At 33.8% G+C, this 21,820-nt stretch overlaps 1 protein-coding gene across 21 annotated transcripts in view; it reads left to right on the plus strand.

Annotated features, from left to right (window-relative positions):
- The window catches only part of SOX6 (SRY-box transcription factor 6), a 665,386-nt gene that overhangs the window by 317,505 nt on the left and 326,061 nt on the right, over positions 1 to 21,820 (plus strand). The gene's annotated exons all lie outside the window — the stretch shown is intronic.

Below are 21,820 nucleotides of genomic sequence, written 5' to 3' on the forward strand. Positions count from 1 at the left end.
TACTGTTTGCTCTTTTTTAAATTGAGATTTTTATTGAGACAATTGTAGATTTACATGCAGCTATAGAAAATAATACAGAGCTATTCTTTATACATTTTGCCCAGTTTCTCCCAGGGGTAATATTTTATAAAACTTGTATAATAGCGCAACCAGGTTACTGACATTGAAACAATCCACTGATGTTACTCTTGTTTCTCCACTTTTTGTTATACCCAGTTGTGTATATTAAGTTCTATATATTTTTGTCACCTATAGATCACCTATTAAGGTACATGTATCCACTACAACGGTCAAAATACTGAACAGTTTCAATATCACAGGAATCCCTTGTGTTGCTCCTTTGTAACCACACCTACCTCTCTTCAATGCCAGCATCCCTTGCCCTCTATACCAACCCCTGGCAACTACTAATATGTTCTTTATTTCTAACTTTTTTCCATCTTAAAGATGTTATATAAATGCAGTTATATAATATGTAGTTTTTTAGAATTTACTTAAAAAAACTCAGGTTAATTCCCTGGAGATTCATCCAATCCAACTAATGAGTGTCAACAAAACAAAATTTTTAAAAGTTCATACTTAAAAAAATTGCTAAGTAGTGTTCCGTGGTCTGCATCATATTTATAAATCACATATGTTTAACTATTTACTCATTGAAGGACCTCTGTGCAGATTCCAGTTTTTGACTACTACAAATAAAGTTGCTGTGAACATTGTGTACAGGTTTTTGTAATGTAAGTTTTCATTTCTTCTTTTTTTTTTTTTTGAGACGGAGTTTCGCTCTTGTTACCCAGGCTGGAGTGCAATGGCGCAATCTCGGCTCACTGCAACCTCTGCCTCCTGGGTTCAGGCAATTCTCCTGCCTCAGCCTCCTGAGTAGCTGGGACTACAGGCAAGTTTTCATTTCTTAGGAATTGATACCCAAGAGTAAAATTGCTGGCTGTATGGTAATTGTATGTTCGATTTTATATGAAACTGCCACACTGTATTTCAGAGTAGCTCTACTATTTTACATACCTACCTACAATTTATGAGTGATCCAGCATCTCTGCATCTTGGTCAACATTTGGTTTTGTCACTTCTATTTGAACTGTTCTTATAGGTATGTAGTGATATCTTATTGTAGGGTCAATTAGCATTTATCCTGTGGCTAATGATGTTGAACACAATTTCACATGCTTGTTTGCCATATATGTATCCTTGTAGGTAAAATGTCTTTTCATGTTTTCTGTCTATCTTCTAATCAGATTGTTTTATTTTTGCTATTGTGAAAGCTTTTTATTATTCTAGATACTAGTCCTATGACAGATACATGGTTTGCAAAATATTCTCCCAGTCTTTAGCTTGTCTGTTATCCTCTTTACATGGGCTTTCACAGATGAAAGTTTCTAATTTTGATAAGGTCCAATTGAACAGTTTTTAACTATATGGATCAAGTTTTGGCATCAAGTCTAAGAATACTTTGCATAGCCCCAGATTCTAAACATTTTCTCCTATTTTTTTTTTCTGAAAGATGTAGAGTTTTATACTCTAATTCATTTTGAGTTAATTTTTATGTAAAATTTAAGTCAAGGCTCATTTCTTTTGGTCTATGAATGTCTAATTTGCTGCGGCATCATCTATTGAAAAGGCTGACCTTCCTCCATCGAATTGCTTTGCAAATCACATGATTATCATATAGAAAATCCCAAGGAATCTAAATACAAAATAAAACAGAATAAAACCAAAAAACCAGCCTCTTAGAACCAATGAGTCAACAAGGTCACAGGATATAAGATCAACACTTAAAAATCAATTTCATTTCAATGCAATAGCAATGAACCTATGTCTTTGTCCATTCAGGCTACTATAATAAAATACCATAAACTGAATAATTTATAAATAACATAAATTTATTGCTTGCTATGTGGCATTAGCTTCTTTGATATTTTCTGGAGACTGGGAAGTCTAAGATCAAGGCACCAACAGATTTTGTGTCTGGTAAGGGCGCTTTGCTTCATAAATGGTGCCTTGGTGCTGTGTTCTCCCATGGTGGAAAGGGCAAACAGACTTCCTCAGGCCTTTTTTATAAGGGCATCAATCCCATTCATGAGGATGGAGCCCTCATGATCTAATCACTTCTGAAAGACCACCACCTCTTAATACTACCACATTGGGTACTGGGTTTCAACATACGAATTTTAGGGAGACACAAAATTCAGAACATAGCAACATATGAAAACTGAAATTGAAAACACAAAACTTGGCTGGGTGCAATGGCTCACACCTGTAATCCCAGCACTTTGAAAGGCCAAGGTAGGTGGGTCATCTGAGATCAGGAATTTGAGCCTAGCTAACATGGTGAAATCCCATCTCTACTAAAAATACAAAAATTAGCTGGGTGTGGTGGTGGGTGCCTGTAATTCCAACTACTCAGGAGGTGGAGGCAGGAGAATCATTTGAACTCGGGAGGTGGAGGTTGTGATGAGCTGAGATCGCGCAACTTTACTCCAACCTGGGTGACAGAGCAAGACTCTATCTCAAAAACAACAAACAAATAAACAAACAGACAAACAAACCCAGCACAAAACTATTTACAGTTTCTCCAAATAAAATGATATGCTTAGGTATGCACTTAAACATGGACCAGATATATATGCTGAAATTACAAAATGCTTACTACAAAAATCAAAAAAGACTTAAAAATATGGCAAGGTATATTGTATTCATGTGCTGGAAGACTCAACATGGTAAAAATGTCAGTTTTATCCCAAATAGTGTACACATTTAATGCAATTCCTATAAAAATCCCAGCAAGACTTTCATATACATAGGCAAACTTATGCTAAAATATGTATAGAAAGGATCATATTCTAGAATAGCTAAGAAAATCTTGAGAAAGAAGAATAAAGTGTTAGGAATTATTCTACCCAATACTGTATTGAGGCATAGTATATAGCTATAGTAATCAAGGCAATGTGATATTGGAAGAGAAATAGTCACATATATCAATGGAGTATACTAGAGAATTCACAAGTAAAACTGCACAAATATGTTCAACTGATTTTGACATAGATGAAAAGTACTTGTTATTTTATATTTATTGCTCTTGCCTCCCAAGAAGATTTTAATTTTCTTGAGGACACATAACAGATCTTTAGTCTATCTTCACAATGCCTGCTATGGATCTTAGCATGTAATATACATTAACCTAAAATACTGTTGATTTATTATAAAAGTTTTCAAAGAGTAATAACATGATTAAAAAGAGATGAATTGCTTTAATTTTTAGAGGATGCCTCTTCATCTAAACAAAACATACATATATGCACATATAACAACATATGTATACATACTTAAATACACACACATATATGCTTATTAATTCCATAATCATTTATTAAGCTTTTTCATGCAGTATTGTAGTGGGCCTGAGTTGGAGAGAGGTAAAAGTGGAAGAAGGGGGAGAAGAAGATGAACAGAGATAAATATTGTTTTTTAGCACCTCATAATTTAGTAGGAAACACATGTAAATAAAGTAATTATCATAAGTGCAATAGTAGAAGAAGCTATAAGATCCTGTATTGGCCAGGCATTGTGGCTGGCTGGGCATGGTGGCTCATGCTTGTAATCCCAGCACTTTGGGAGACCGAGGCAGGTGGATCATTTGAGGTCAGGAGTACAAGACCAGCCTGGCCAATATGATTAAATCCTGTCTCTACTAAAAATACAAAAGTTAGCTTGGCGTGGTGGTGCACGCCTGTAATCCCAGCTACACAGGTGTCTGTGACAGGAGAATCCATTGAACCCGGCAGGCAGAGGTTGCAGTGACCTGAGATTGTGCCACTGCACTCTAACCTAGGTGACAGAGCAAGACTCCCACTAAAAAAGCAAAAAGAAAAAAAAGTCGTGGAAGTATACAAGAGGAAACCATATTTTTTTCCAGATCGAAAAAGGGATTTATTGACATTTGAGCTATATTTTTATAAGCTCATCATAGAGAACAAGAGACATAATGGAATACCAGGTAGAGAGAACAGCATATACTAAGTTTCTATGATATGAATAAACCTGTGAAGAATGTGAAGAAGTTTGGTGTGACTAGGACAAAAAACACAACTGAAAAAATATGTTGGCGCCATTACCACAGAGATTGAATTTTATCCTTTAGGTAGTGGTCAGCAGTTGAGAACTTTTGAATAGGAAGATGATTGACATAATTGAACACTTTTTTTTTTTTTTTTTAAGAAAATTAAGTTTGGTGGCATTTTGACTATCAGTTGAAAAGAGGCAAGGACAAATACAGGGGAATCTGTTAACAGGCTATTTTAATGTTCCAGGCAGGTACTAATCAGACTCTAAACAACTAAGGCAATGGCAGGGGAAGAAGAGAGAAGGAATCAGCTATTTGAGATACAGTTGATGTTGCTACTTAAGTGTGGGCTGTGAGGTTAGGGAGATATCTAGCTCAGAGATATAATGGTGAAGCTGTTAAGATGGTGAATATAGAAAGTTGAGAAGATTTGGGGAAAAGGTTTGCATTTAGGCATACTAAGTTTGAATATTCTATACAGATGGAATACATCTAGCAGGCAGAAGTACAATTGACTGACTTGGAGATTAGAAGAGAGTAATACCCCTTAGCTCCTTTTCTCGTCATTTTTATGGATTGAATTTTTTTTCTTAGATACTCACTTCAATTTATCATTGTTGCTTTCATGGTGCAGCAATAAACTTTGCATCAAACTTAGTCCAAATATGAAAACTCCATAATCTATCATTCTATTCATATAAAATGAGGGAAGTGACTATACATTTAGCCCCAATGTAAGTCACGTGCATCTTATCTGTTCAGATGAACTCAATCTTGTAGCCCAATGTTTCTCAAACTGTGAGTAGCATTGGCATCACCTGGGAGCTTGTTAGCAGTGCAAATTCTTGGGCCTCATCCTTGACCTACTAAATCAGAAACTCTGGAATGGGGCCCACAAACCTGTGTTTTAACAATCTCTCCAGGTGTTTCAGATGCACACCAACAATTGAGAACTATGGTATCGTAGTTATACTACACTATTTGTTCTATAATATATAGTCCAAGCTATATAATATGATAGCATGAAATCAACTTCTGACTGGGTAACATATTTTCAGACATCTTCCTGATCAGTTAATTGTCTTAGAAGTGTTAAAATAATGGATAAATTGGTTTGATTAAGAAAGTGAAAGTACTAGCTACCAGCTGTATATGTCAAGGTATGATAGATATTACCTTCTCATTTTATTACTCTTTCTTTAAGTCTTATTTCATATAAGTTTGCTTCTCACATTGCTAGAAAATCAAATTGATGTGATCTCATCAAGAATGAAATTCAAGAATGCCTTAGTGGCTTAGTGACTAGTTTAGAGTGATGGTGTTGGGGGCTATTGTTAGGGAAGAAAAGTTGATGAAAGAAAAAAGAACAGGTATTGTGTGGTTTCAAATGTATTAATCTGGATTCAGATATTATTTGTTTCTTTACCTTGATCAAAGGTATAGCACATAGGCCATAGAGTTATCCCTTCTCTTATCCTGTGGTGCTTAATAAATATTGGATGGTGAACCAAGTTTGGGTTTGTGAAAAACAAAACCCACAGGCTTTAACATTTAACTGTCAAAGAAAAGCTTGTATTCTTCTTAGACATGTAGATCTAGAAGTGTTGAGGTGGGCCAGGTAGAAGTGAATTTCCTAGTTGTTTAGGTGAACAGCCTCAGGTTTCTCTGGTGATGAACTTTAGTTTTCGTTAGCTCCACTTGCTCTGCCATTCCTGCTGTTTTGCAACAGGGCTTAAAAGTGCTTTAAGTGCTTGTGACCGTGGTAATGAATGAAAATGTCTTTCCAGCACTGAGAGGATTGCATTAGACTGAATAGTCACCTCACTTGTAAAAGCACTATTAGAGTGGGGCAGCTGTAAGTAAGGATAACGATTTGTGTCCCCTGCTTATTTACTGAAAATTGTCAATGTATTATTTATTGAGAGCTCTCCAGACAGTGCTTGTCAGAATAAAAATGTCAGCTCTGAGCAAAATGTTATAATACATAATAAAAATGCTAGGTATGCATTTTAGGAAGACAACTAATTAGACCTGCTTTTTCTTAAGGAAGGGACAGTAAAAATGTCTAATATTGTGGACTTTCTCCATTTGTATAAGTCTGTTTTTTAAAAAAATCCCTGCTCAGCTCAGTATTTGGTTTAGAAACTTATCATGCCTGAAAAATAATTTAAGCAACTTTGTATTGTGGCCATTAGACACCCCAGTACTGGGGAAGCTTGCTGAAGGAGGAAGGGCCTCCCTTGCGATCCCACAGTGAGCAGCCGCCTTCACCTCCATGTTTTGTCTGAAATTAGAAGATGTCACTTCCTCCCTGAGCAGTGCTCGTGGAAAACTGCCTCCAGTGTAAACAACATAAAATTATTAAGCTTATTCCTCAGCCGTGCTAATTAACCCCAAACAAATTTCACATTAAGGAAACAGAATTCAATCAATGTAAATGTTATTGCTGTGTATTACTGTAAGCAATAATATAGTGGCTAAAATAATTAATTATTTTGGATTCTTTTAAAAGAAAGTATTCTTTTTTTATGGTGTTGAAAATGTTTTGCGGAATTTAACCCCCTTTCTTTGTTTTTTCCTGGTATAGATTATAAAAGACCCGTGTGGTAAAGCATGGGTAATACACAGTTGTTTTTTACAACTGGATTGTTAAAAGGGAAAAATGTATTTTGGAGAGCTTCAGGTTTACTTAGTCTAATACATTGGCAGTACATATGCAGATTTTGTCTCTTTTTACCTATCATAGTTGACTATTCATTTTAGCAATTTCCTATCCTCTCTCCTTCTAGTCTTAAATAAAAAAGCATGTGGTGATTTTAAAAAAAGGATGTTAAATATAAACCAGTTCTTAGGAAAAAAATGAAATGCCACTTTACTGTATTTCAGATTTTGGAAGGCAATTCCCAATAAAGATCCCCCCCTCCCTTTTTTTTTGTTCAAATCTGGGCTCATATAAGGAGTCAAATTAGCCTCATCAAGCTAATTTTCTTACATTTTTGAAAACAACCAGCTTTTTAAATAATTACTTGGTTGTGTCTGTGATAACTTGGGATAAAATGTATTGTTATCATCATTTTCTTAATCCTTAAAGATCTTTAAAGATATGAAGTACAGAAGCTAGAGAACATGTAACTTTATTTTCATGCAGTAGAATGCATATTTGATTAATATCGAGTTGTTTATTAGTGATAGCATAGTCTATGGTATAACTACTATTTGTATTAAGATTATTCTGAAAAATGGTACATTCTTTAACCAATATATACCAGCTAGTGTTAAATTAACTTTGAAATTTAAAGTAATTTAACTAAATGAGTAACACAATAAAAGAAAATATTGCTTTTCAGAGGTTGAATACCCACCATTTGTGATTTTACCATCTTCTTCCAGAAAATGCAATTCTTGTATCTCTTCATCCTCTATTAGTTCAGTATCTTCTGTCATGACTATTCTTAATTCCTTAGCCTCCTCTATTAAAACTCTATCTTCATCTTGGTAGGAATATTTAATGTTTTAATCATATCTTAAATATCTAATGAGGAGGCTGCTACTAAATATTTACAGTGGTGCCAAAACTAGTAATGAGAACATAAGTGTTCCAGGGAATAGCTGGAGTATGTTACTAAAAAAAATAAGTAAAACTAATTCTTTATATCAGAGTTAAGAAGAAGTTAAAATTTCTTGGAAGGACTGTTTTAGAATAACATCTGAATGAACCATTTATTCAATTGTATCTTTTGGTTTCAAATGATTTGTTTCAGATTATTTCTTTAGTTTCTATGACCAGATAGTTTTCTATTTTTCTTCTTTGGGCAATTATTCTTATTTTTCCAAATAGAAAACAACTTTAGATTTTATTTGCATCACATAGGTAGCTGATGATATGTTCTAGATTATGACAGGCTATATTCAGAATCTAAAAAACACATAAATTTAGACAATACAAGTTTGTATTGAACAATTCCATACATTTTAGAAATTTATGTCTCTAAGTATATTTTAAGCAAAAGGTTTAAATAATATGCATAGCAAATATTATTTGGTTTGGTTAGCAAAGAAAATAGGTTGGTTAAATATGATAACTAGCATTTGGCTAGCCCTCTGGTTGTCAGGACACTTAAACAATTTTTAACTGTATAATTCCTATGACTAATATTCCTCGATTTTAAAGTTACGTTATAATGCCAAACCAATAAATGCAATAAAGTTCTAGAATAAAGGTCCCAGTTAAAAGAATGTATATTAGTATATTTTAAAATAAGATGCAAAGGGTTTGCATCCAGCATTTTATTCCCTTTAAAACTGTAACTGACAAACTGCAGTAATCATGCTTTTATGTGTTTTTCTCACTCTACTGAATTCATTTAAAGAAAAAGAAAGTAAAAAAGTAAAAAAAAGAGACTCAAAAATTTTGAAACCCAGTGGTCCTAAAGTGATGGGAAAATAGCCAAGGTGTCACAGTTAATTTCTGACCCTGTTTTATGAGTTCTGCTGTTCCTTATTCCCCTTGTCAGCCTGGGAATCCCTGAGGCTGTGCAAACTGGCTGAACATCACTCAATCTCAGTTTTATATCCCCTTTTAATAATGTTGAGTCTATTCTGTCCAACTTTGATTCAGACAACCTGCTTGTCTTGAAAAAGTGATATATTTAATCAGTGACTCTGTCTCCAGCATAGCTCCCACTGCGTTTGACTAGAGCCAGAGAGTAGTGCAGTGGTCTGTCATTTCTGTTTGAATGGGTAATGTGGAGCCCATCAGCTGAAAAGACAGGAGCTGGAACTGCTTGTTAGGACACATGATCAAAAGCCACTCTCTGCTTTCTGCCAATCAAACCTCATGTCGCCTTGTGGGGCAGACATTAAATAGATTTTTTTTCTGCCTTACAATATGGGCACTTTGCCAGTTTGACATGTGAACTGTTACAAAAGATAGCAGAGTTTTGACCGCTTGCTGACTGCTTAAAAATATTACTGAACACTTGTCAAATGAAATATTCATAATACTATATTATGATAAATTCAATGAAGTATTGGTGCCTTTAGGTTGTAATTTATGGAATTCTTTTTTTGGTAGGGCAGAAGAAAAAATAGACAATTGCTTCTTGGGTGAAAGTAGGGAAGACAAAACTATAAATCAATCCAACTACAAAGCCAACACAACCATATGACAAATAGTTTTGAATAAGATGATTATTGCTTTATGAAAATAACATTAGTTAATTAAATGTTGTTTTGCAGTCTCTCTCATCTGCTTTAAAAATTATTTACTTCTTGTAAGTCAATGTAGGAGAGTGGTTTTCATATTATATTTTAGGCCAAAAATATATAAAACTTTATTTTGAAGTGTAAATCAGGATCTTATTCCTTCTGCTTACTGAGAAGATGGACATATTTTAAATTCAAGACAGTCTTTAATTTGTGGCTATTCTGTTGGGTGTTTTTACTCTGCCTTTTCTTTTTCTTATCCTCTGAAGATTCCCCTATTACATTGCTGTCTCATCTTTGTGCCCATAACATTACCCAGTAATGATAGTGGAACAGACTTAACTTTTAAGCTTTTTAAGAGAAGAATGAGTACCTAAGTACTTTGACTTAAAAAGTCATCGAAATGGGCATTTCCTACAGTTTTCAAACCACCCAGATATCTGTTCTAAAGCTGTTATCTTAGTTGGTGTTTTGATATCTCCAAACTTGCCACTTGGTACTTGCTGTTTCTTCTCTAATGATCATTTTAAAAGGAGTTAAACATTTTCACCAAAACATACCATGGCAATCTAGTGGAACTCATTTAAACAGTGAGCTACACATAAACAGCTGCTCCTTCAATAAGCCATTCTTTATAATACCCTTATTACCTTCTAGTGTCTCAAATTCTGATTAGTCAACAGTGCTGATTGCTGTACGGCATTCCGTTGCCCATCTTCCTTCTGCTCAGCTGCTCATGTCTTAGTTGTTATTTGATTACAACACAACTTGTGCATTGTTTCTCCAAGTTGCTCTTCATATTGTGTCTTAAAAACTCTGAATTATCTAGGGAAACTGGGGTGATGTGAGAGTGACTTTCTTTACACATAATTAAAATGTCTGAGTAAAGCATGGTATTAAAAAACATGTAACTATGGAATTCTTAGGTCAGAAAAAATAATTGTGACTTAAACTCAGTACTTACAGTCGAATTATGAAACAGACATTAAGGATGTGGAAGTGTTTTTAAAAGCATATACTAGTTTACAAATTTAAAGAGTTATAAAAATGTTATATTATGGTGATTAAATTTCAGTCAGATAAAAAGTTCTGGAAGAGGTAATTATGTATGTATAACTCCACAGGAAGAGCCTAAAGGACTTTTATCTTTGCCCCAGGACTAGATAATTTTAGTTCAATTACTGTGCAGCACCAATGATGCCTCACTAAATAGGATAGCATGTTGGTAGTTTAAGTTGTGATGAAATAAGTAAGGGTGGGAAAAATCTCTATAATGAAGTTTGAATTTCAGCTATTCCTTTGTTGTGACCCCCTGGAATTTACTCTTGGTGAGTAGGAAATGCTGACACACTAGAAATGCAACCCCGGTAAAGGTCCTAAATCTGTCATTGTGCTCTGGAGTCTGCTCTGAAAATAGCAAAGCTCTTTTGGTAAATTAAAATCGGTGTGAATGGGAACAGATGTTGACATGCTTTACTTTATCTTCAGGGATGCCAGTTAAAGAGGAGGGGGTCAGCAAGGTTAGATGGTAGGAAATATAGTAAGTGTTCAAACTTGTTTTGTAAAGGGAGTTTTGTTTTGGGACATTAGTCAATAGAATTGTATTTATCTTTTGTAGTCCAGGTAAGAACTATATCTCCATTACTTTATCTACAGAAAAGATGAGGGGGGTGGTATTTATTTCTGGGACGGCTCTCTGCCTTTGATGTTCCCTTGTGATTGTGTCTTTTCTTCATCAAACTGCATTGGCTATAAACTGTCTCAGATTGCTATTAGGTTTTACTTTGCAACATCATTTTGGCATAGCTTCCTAAAGTATTTGTTGAGCCCTAATGCTATGGTAGAGTCTTTGTACTGGTATTTGTCAAAAATAATGAAAATGGTTTATGCTCTAAAAATGCACAATTTATCAAATAGCTTGTATAGTCAATTTAAATAAGTCTCACAGAACTTTCAGTCTTGATTTGAAAAAATAGCATAGGATGAATTTATTTATAAGAACCTTAATAGTTTCTCTCAATTCCTTTTACATTTTAGATTACCTTATAATTTTCTAAATCTACATGAACAATAATGATCAATTTTGTCAGTATTATTCACACCTTTTATTAATTTAACATAGATGAATAAATGTGAATGTTGTGAAGAGTTGATTGGGAATAGATTTTAAATCTGACAGTTAGATTACAGGGTACCTAAGAAAAAATGGCTCTTTCACTAGGTACCTAGTAATTTAATTCTTGTTTGAAATTATTATAATTTATTACAGTGTGTGGGTCCTAATGAATGTCTACTATTAAATGAAAAGGAGAAATTGAAATTAAGATTATGAAATTCTTTTAACTCATATCTTTAAATCCCCTTAAACAATTCAGAAGACATTAATAAGCTATAGAGGTTACTTTCCATATTCTGTAATGACAAAAACAATTTTTTTTCAGTGTTTAAAGATTCTAGAAAATGTTGAATGTCATTAAACTTCAAAGCATGAAATCTTGGAATTTTATTAAATGGTTAGTAGTAGCCATTATAGCAGCATTAAAACTGGCAACTTCATTTAAATATTTATTTGGACTATACATAGACTTTTCTAGCATTTGCGTTTTCCAGAAATAGTGACTATTTACTTAGTGTTAAACACTTAATGTAGGATGATTTGAGATTTCGTTAAGCTATAAACCACAACAGATTAACATTTAAAAAATTCCAAATACCAAGGAAACTTTTAAAATGTGAATAAAAATTTAGAAATAAAGATGTTCGACGGCCCGTAGGCATTGAAAATTGCTACTTACTCTTAGATTTAAGTAAAAGTTGGCATGTAAACAAAATGATGCTTAAGACTTTGAAAAACAGTAATTCCTGATATTAATATACTAAACATTTGTTGTTTAGTACATTAATAATATTATGTGATAATTTTTCTAGCCTGCTGAATTATCTGAAATGTCATTTGAAAGGCCCATTGAGTATCTTACCTGAGAAGAAGCCCCTCTCTCATAAATTTGTCCAGGCTTATTTGAAAATCATTTAAGAAAGAAACTAAGCGTGATTGGTCCCTTGAATTTCAAACCATTAGCATGCTTACCTAAAACTTCTAAGTTTTGTTTTTTAATTTCCAGAGCTTTTCTTTTTAATTGGTGCTTCTCGTAATGCATATATAAGCTAGTAATTAGTTTATGTGTAGAAAGAGAAAAAGAAAATAAGCAAGGTAGTGAGAAGTTTACATTTGACTGTAGAGAATAATTCTGCTCTAGGTTTTTGTCAGCCTCAGAACAGTGTAAGCATAGGCGATATAGGGTCTGCCTATCTCTCACCATGATGACCCCCAAGTAGTAATCCTAGATATGAAAAATAAAACGTAATGTCTTCAGAGAGTGGCTATTTAGGTAGATTTTTGTTGGTTGGTTGTAATTTCACATAAATTTCCCTTGAGACTGTGGAGCTGTGCCCTTAGACCTATTAAGAGTCACATCTCTATTCTTTTCTTTTGTAATACAATTCTCTAACTCCCTCTCCCAACTCCCACCCTTACTTAAAAATGTGTTGCCAAGAGAATGTAGTGAGAGTGCTAGCTGTTTTTAGATGGGAACGTGATTTGTTGCCTCTGATAATCTGCTTGTTGAGCTCAAGTTAGCTCAGGCATCTGAAGGAAATAAACATCAGAAACAAGTAGGGCAGTACTCTCTTAGAAATGATTACTGATCTCTTTTAACAATGTTTTCAGTAGTTGTTTAATAAGGAAACAATTGGATAGAATTTATGCTGCCTAAGGTTCTATAAATAACAAAGCCTTTTCTCATCTATCTGTAATGTCCACGTGGTTGCTGTTTATCACTATAACTAGTTCCAACAGTGAAATTCCGGTGTCTCTCATCTACTATTACAAAAGGCTAAAGTGGGCCAACTACATCATGGGGATAGGGCAGGAAGATATAACTTTCTCATATTATTCAGTGTGAGAACATGATGGTGGCACTATAAAAAACTGCTTTAAAATATTTTTTGCTAATTGTGATTCAGTAATTTCAAAATGTTAACTTTGGAAAAACATTGACAATTTACAAAAGCATATCTACTGTTAGATATTTAATTAGATTTTTTTCTCCTTTGTGCCTATTTAAATTCTAAATGAAAGATGGAAATATGTTTGCTCTAAATATTTGATGTGATTGAGATGAGATTAAGCGGTTTAAATGATTTAAAAATTATATTTACTTTAGTGCAATCTGTTAGATTCAATGCTAATCTGCCTTTTGGTTTGCTTTGTGATATAGAAAACTAAGCACCAAGGGTTAAACTAATCAGTGCATGGGTAGGGTTAAAAACCCAGGTTCTCTCTTTCCTTACTAGTTACTGAGTTCTTCAGGCAAAGTTGAGTTTGCTGTTCAGACATTAGCTGTACTTCTTAGCGATGACCTTGTCGGGTAGAGAAGCATGGCACAGTGGCACTTTCCAGCTGTATTCAGCCTATCCGTCGGGGTATAATCATGCTCAGTCCCAGCACCGCAGGCTTGGACATATGTTGAGTTTTATTTCTTTCTTCTGACATTAATCCTATTCACCAGCTGTTCTGCCAGCTGCCATTCTTCAGTTTAGAGATTACATTTTGGGGGATACCAACAAAGGTCTAGTTGACCACTGCTTTCTTTTTTTCCCTTGTTCTATGGAAATGATTGGACCTAGTGGTTAAGAGAACTCAATCTTTTCCCACTATCACCTCACTTTTCTTTGGATCCTAGACATTAGCATGATTTATGATCACTCTTAGTATGTTGTAGATAAGGCTTCCAAAGAGCCAGATTACCACCTTACTTATAAATCCCCTTTCCATAAAAGGTTTTAAGTTTACATTGAAGGATATTTTTAATGTTTCTTATGCTATTATATAAACAACATTAATTAGTGGCAATTTCTTTTGATGTCCTAAAACATATACCAGCTGAAAATATACTTTCAGTTCTTCTTTATTTTTCCCCACAGGTTTGATAACATATCTCAGTTAAGATGATACTTTTCTTTTTCTGAGCTATGGTTTCGCTAATCTTGTTTGAATGGGCTATTAAATCTCTGTTACACTCATAATATATACTAATAAGTAGTATAGATTTCTCACTTTGTATTCCAGATGATCTGCCCGTAAGCAGGATGTCAAACATCTGTAGTTTAAGCCTCTGGGACTAACAAATGCATTAATGCCAGAAAGAAATGTGGCCTGGATGATAAGGTCACAAACCATGTGGTAAAGAAACATCCCTAATATTAAGTCTGCACATACTCTCCATTGTTAATCCTTACATTTTCATAAAGACAAAAGAGACTAATAGACTTAAGTTGTAATCATTTACAGTACATGTTTATTACATTAATAAACTAATACACAAAATCTCATATGTGTTATAATTCTCCCAGATGATATTTTGAATTTATTTAAAATATGTACCCACATGCTTCACAATAGCATTATTTTAGCTGTTAAATTACCTAAGAAGATGACTGAGTAAATATTTGTTTATTGACAAAATTCTGCTTTTGTCTCTTAACTTTGTGACATATGTAGGTCCTATATTATGGTAAATAACTCCATTTAAATAGCACCTTTAGGCTGGAGCCTTTAGAATTGAGAATACCCTACTGACACACACCCACAAAAACAACAAAAGACCAAAACGTAATGGTGTATTCTGTAAAGTAGGTTTATTTGTTTCTTTATTCATTCTTCCATCCATCCATCCATCCAACCATCCATCCTCCTTTTTATGTATGTATGTATGTATGTAGTATGTATGTATGTATTTATTTATTCACTCACTCATTCCATTGAGCAGGATATTACTTATTGAGCCACATAAAAGAAAACAGCATCTTGTGTTTACCAGACCACACAACTCCTCATATTATATAAATTCATAGAAAAATGAGAGGAAGTTTATAAATTGCCTGCTGAAAAAACTATTGATTTTATATCATCCCCTATCTCCTCCCAAAGCTCTGACAGTAGTGAACCCCATTTACTAAATATGGACATTCTATTTATAGAAATATTCATATTTTTATTGGTGGCCAAAGTACTGCTTATAGGAAAACCTACAGGTGACTAATAGGAGTTGCTCACTAAGTGGAATAATGAATAGTATTAGGTGTCAATTAAATCAAGCTTCCCCGAGGTGCAGGTGCTCCACAATGTACTGACACATTTCAAGTAGCAGTGCCACTTCACCCATGCATATGAACAAGCACATTTGCATATTAAAAAGCTGAAAATTATTTAACTGAAGCAAAAGTCTTTTAGAGATGATGGAGGTTATTAAAACTGTTGACAAGAAAGAAGGTAATTGCCTGAAAATGAGAGATGACATTCTGCTATACACAGGGAACGTTGTTTTTGTTGTATTGTGCAGCAGTGCCTGGGTGTATAACCTATTACATTGAGATTGCTCCTATGCAATTAGACCCTTTTTGTCCTCACTTCAATAAGGCTATGATTATGAAGGATTGAAGAACACTTGGCATATTGAATGTCTGTTGTTTTTATAACTTCGTCAGAAATGACAAAACACGTTTTGTGTCCTGTTTTTTCTTTGTAGGCTTATTGATTCTGTGATTATAATATTCATAAAAGACAATGTGTTCATGGTTGAACACTCTGTCATTTATACAGGTTTTATTTTTTTCTGTCTCAGCATAGTATTTGTTTGAATGCCAAGGTGTTAGTCATAAGATGAGCAGAATTTTAAAAGTAAAACATGAATAGGTGAGAAGTTTATCATGATAATAACCCCAAATATTACTGTTAAAAGTGTGATAAAATGGATGATTTCATAGGTTTCAGATGGAAATAATTCACCAACTAAGAAAACTTGAAAGCTATTTTATTTACTCTTTGATTTTGAACTGTTTATTTTCACTCAGATTTTTGAGAGATCTTATTGTCCTTTGGTTGTGTTTGTTAGAAGAAATGAAGATTCATGGCCCTAGAGGAAGATACTTTCTTGATAGTTTAAGAGGCAGTGCATCTGGGTTGACTTACTCCATTCTGAGGGTAGTAACTGAAACAAGTGCAGTGAATATGTCAATTGAAACGGAAACATGACAAATTATTGCAGGTGTAGGAAATTTCAGACTTTTTGCTTTATTAAAATTATGCCTGTTAAAAGACTTTTTGTTAAAAGACTTTATATCTAATCTTCCTAATTAGACTTCAGCTCCCAGCAGAGCCATTGTGGCAATACATGAAGTCTGTTTCATCACTGTATTTTTTTCTTAAAGATGAGTATTGGTATTCTTTGGGACATAGCTATTGCAGTGTATTCAGGTGGACTTTAGGCCCATGATAAACCCTATTTTCCTCTGGGCCATCCGCTTCTGCTTTTACTCCTTACAGAGATTTAAATCCAGGACTAGTTTGTCAGACACAGAATTGATAGGCTGTGAATAAAGCCCAGATGCACCCAGAAAGTTTTCTAGGAGTTTGTCATTTATGTGCTCTTTTATTCTTTGATTTGGATGCATCTGGGCTTTAGTAAATTAAAAGGCACACCTAGGTGTTTTGTTAGCAGCTGCCTGGTGATTTATCTAATCTGACATGTTCATTTCTTTAAGTTGAAGATGGAAAATGTCTTTAGGCATAGCAATCTGACTCTTGATTAGAAAGATAAAAGTGAGATACTCCAGTTCTTCTTGAACTCACATTATTTACTGCCTGCTGAAAACCTTAGCTATTTAAAAGATGAAAATCCTGAGGTAGTCATGCTCGAAGAGTAGGTTATGGAAGCTACCAAAGTATGCCAAACTTGTCAGTTACTTCATATACACAGATCTAGACACATATCCTGCACCTTGATTTCCATTCATACAATCAGGGAGTTGTATAAAATTAAGTCAATTTTATTCCCTAATATGTGATCTTCTTTCAAACTGTTAAGAAAGATCTTAACCTTACTTCATGTAACTGATTTTAGTAGGGAGTAATAATTGTTTTTAACTATACAAATAGCTAATTGAAAATTTTTTTTTTGGTAAATTAAAATTTTTGTTTTAATTCTTGCCATTTGTTTTGGTGCCATTACTTATTTTTTTCTGAACAAATTCATTAATGTGAAGACATTTTGTGCTCAGAATGCATTACATTATTTTATCTGACCTTTGAATAACTATCAGTTTGTGGATTAGAATTTAAAAAAAAGCAAAGGTCAGAAATTAGCTTTCATTTTAATTTGTGAAAAATCGTATACTGGATATATTTATGTTAAATATGATTTGTTTAATAGAGAATAAGAAATAAGTTTGAGGCAAATCAGGATTGTAGATCTCTGGATGTGTTCTGGAAATGAAAGTATTATATAAATACTTTCTCTTTGTCCAAGGATAACTTCTATGTAGAGATATCACGTATTACTGGGAAATCAAAGGTGTACTTTTTGGTAACTGAACTGTTATGAAACTTCACTATCTGGTATGTCATTGACGAACCCTCATAGGCTTATATATATTAATAGTATATGCCCATAAATGTTAGAATATTTAATAATGAATGAATGGGCTCTAAAATATCTTACTAAAAAGTATATAGGAATGTACCAATGTTTAGCATTTCAGTGGTTTGAAGAAAATACTGGCTTTAGAATATACCTGCTTTCTCCACTTAGATATCCACTTCTGATAACTGCACTTTCTCATGTTTAGTATATCTAATACCCATGTAAACAAACACAAGGCCCACAAACAATCCTATTATGTTGATGGGAATGGTAAAAATGGGACTATAAAGCATATCAAAAGAGCAGGTTCACCAGGTCATGTGGACAGAAGGTAAATAAAGTATTTAGGTGGCTGATCCAGAGTAGAATAACTATGAACTCAAATATGTTGAAAAACAAGGCATTATCATGATCTTGAGTTGATCAAGGGTTTGAAGAAATTATATATGATGAGAAGAGAATCTTCTGAATCAGGGTTATTACCTGGGAATATTGGACCCTTATCCAAACACTGTACTCCTGCCTTTTCTCTACTCCTCTCCTGAACATTTTTCAGATGAAATCAAGTTAATGAATAGCCAGTGTACCTGTAAAGTATGAAAGTCAGCACAAAGCCTGAAGGGTATATATGAATGTGGGAGACACTGTTGCTAGGAAGCTTGGCTAAATTCCACCCTTCTCTGCTTTTAAATGCAGATTAAATGTACGTAAGCTTCAGTATATTTTAAATTTCATTTACAATACATCTTTCTTCTTCCCCTCTCACTATTTTGGAGTCAGTGGGAAGCTTAGGAACCCCCTGACAGTACCAAAGGCCCAACAAAGCTTCCCAGTGTGGGGTCAAATGTGTGATGGCTCGAATTTGTTGTATAAATGAGTGTACCAGGAATTCTCTGGGTCTTTGTTAAGTTAATAATACTCTAATTATGCATAGTTTACAGTTTGCAAAGGGCTTTTGCATGCCTTATTTGAGTCTCATAAAAATTTTGAGTGTAAGGAAGGACAGATATTCTTACGCTATTCTAGAAATGAGGAAATTAATGATTAATGTATTGAATAGCTGGTAAATGGGGAGCTGGAGTAAAAATTTAGGGCAGTTGATACTTATTTCAGTGTTTTTTCTATTCTTCTATGTTTCCATTCAACATGATAAGCAAGTGTCCAGGTGGAGTGGTTGAGTTTAATGGGCCCTCTGAACTAACTTGCATTACAGGCTCATTAGGATTGCATGAACTCAGTTGACGTGTACTTAATTTGACCATCATTAATGTCTTCAGGGTATGAGGAGGTTCTTTAAAGACAGGAATAGTCAGTATAGGAGGATCATATGTGTGTGCGTGTGCATGTGTGCGTATGTGTGTGTGTGTATGAGAGAGAGAAAGAGATACTGAGAGAGAGATATTAAAAGGAGGAGAGACTAACAGGAAGAGATGGTATAGCACAATATAGCATGTCCCTTTGCCCCCAAATACCTAATCAAATAAACTAAGGTTCTTCTCTTGAGTGATTTTTTTCATCAGAACAACAATTTTACATTTCATGGATTCATCTACATAACCATGTGAACAACAGCAACAAGAAAGTATATTTGTGTTTTCATGTTGCTTGAAAAAACTGTCAAATTAAATTTTTTATTGCATTTTTCATAGCAATCTTTTTTTGTTAAAAAAAAAAAAACTTTCTGGTAGAAAAATTTCAAACCTACGCATAAGTAGAGAGAATACTGTGATGAACCCTTATGGACCTATCATCTAGCTTAAACAATCATAAATATTCTATCTGTACTATCACTTTTTTTATTTGATTAAAGTTTAATTTAAAACTATAAATCATGAAATACATTAAATATATGGAAAATAATAAAATAAAACTCAAATTTCTGTTACTGTTATTTTAATAGTTTAAATTTATATTCCTTATATCAAACATGCAGTAATTGGAAGATAGAAAATAGGCAAAGGGCACCGAAATAGAATAGCATGGTAAAAGCACAGTTTTCCAAAATATGTCTGCTTTATGTGTAGTGCTTTTTATAAGACAGCACTACACATAAAAATTCACATGGCTCATAAATACCTCATTGAACACAGTGATCATCATATTAGATATATCTTAGTTATATTGACATATATGCTATGTAGAGAGAGCATACAGCATATATATGCTGAATATGAATTGAAGTATATGCTGTATTTCTTAGTTATATATTTAGTAATATCTTACTTAAGGCAATTTGGCATGCAGTTTAGTAAATTTGAATGTCCAGGAATATTCCTCTTCTTCTTGATATGTACTAAGAATTTCTTACTGCCAGGTGTGCCGGTTGGGAAGTCAACAACAGTGACGAAAACTTCAGTAGACTTTTTAAGCAATGACATAGTCATTGCTTAGACACAAGGCTAAGTTGCATAGATCCCAGTGCAAACTGAGATTCTTTTTTCTAGCAGCTTATTGCGAACATCACTGTGGACTCTGGAAGTCTGTAAAACACATTCTCTCATTTGAGAAGGAAATCCTCTCCAGAGGCATGAAATAAGACAACAAATGGACATTCATTTTATTAGCTTTAAAAATCATATTAAGCTTTATTTCAAAAAGCTCAGTTTCTTGAATTTGTGAGTACTTTTACCTTGGAACAATACATCTTATTTGATAAGGCATACAATGGAAACATATTCATTTCATTTTTCTATGCCAAATATTTGTTTACTTGGGAAATTCTAAGAATGGAAAATACAAACTAATGTATATTATTTTTGAGCGTTCATCAGAAGACTCATTTGTTTCCATACCAATTAAAAACATTTACAAAAACTATAGGTGGTTTTCCTGCCATAGCACATTTGTATTGGTCATATAATTGAAATAACTTTTACAGATTTAGGATTACGCAACATCTTAGAAGTATCACAAAATCTTTGTGATTATTATAGGATGCAGCATAATAGAAAGTATAGAAAACTGGTTGAATTTTTCATTCATTTGTTCACAGACATTTATTGAGCTCTTGTATATCAGGTATAGTGACAGTCATTGGAATGTTGAAATACACCCTGACATTTAAAAATTTTTAAATTCCTTCTTAAAATATATAATAATAACAAATATATATAGTTTATAAATATATATGTAATAAAATTATATATATATATATATATATATATATAGAGAGAGAGAGAGAGAGAGAGAGAGATGGAGGTTTACTCTTCTTGCCCAGGCTGGAGTGCAATGGCACGATCTTGAGTCACTGCAACCTCCGCCTCCAGGTTCAAGCAATTCTCCTGTCTCAGCCTCCTGAGTAGCTGGGATTACAGGTGTGCACCACCACATCTGGATAATTTTTTGTCTTTTTAGTAGAGATGGGGTTTCACCATGTTGGTCAGGCTAGTCTCAAACTCCTGACCTCAGATGATCTACCTGCTTCAGCCTCCCAAAGTGCTGGGATTACAGGCTTGAGCCACCATGCCCGGCCTGAAAATAATCTTTTTACAATTATTCTTTCTATAAATTTAATATTGAAACATTCAGTTAATTAGCATTATGTTTGTTGTAGTCTAGTTATTTGACATTTTAATGTCATTTACTTTGTTTTTAATTAATGAAAGAAAACTGGCAGATATGTTTCATCAGTGGTCCAGTTAGGCTCACTTGATTATATTGCCCTACCAATAAAACCTAGAAATAGTCTGTTTTGTGTAAAAAATTATAAGTTATAATCTAATTTGCAATTGAAGTATATTCTTTTAATGTACCTTAGTTATGTGCTAATGGTCATAAATAAGAGATAAGAAGATGTTTAGAGCTTAGGACATGTGTTTCATTATTACTGAAAAATAATTTAAAATACTAAGTGGATTAAATGAGCCCAGGGATAGGCACATGGGACAATAATTTGAACAGAATACAGCTTTACCAGAAAAGGCTCACAAGGGAAATCTTAGCAGGAGATTTTGGTATGGATATAGGGGTAGACTGACTCACACGGGTTTCTATCACACTCACACTTCCTGGATCATAGCACTTCTAAAACATGCTTGCATTTATTTGCCTGATGATGTACCTG

The sequence above is a fragment of the Aotus nancymaae genome, unplaced genomic scaffold (assembly GCF_030222135.1).
Source record: "Aotus nancymaae isolate 86718 unplaced genomic scaffold, 86718_ANA_hifiasm-v0.15.2.pri h1tg000059l, whole genome shotgun sequence".
NCBI lineage: Eukaryota > Metazoa > Chordata > Mammalia > Primates > Aotidae > Aotus > Aotus nancymaae.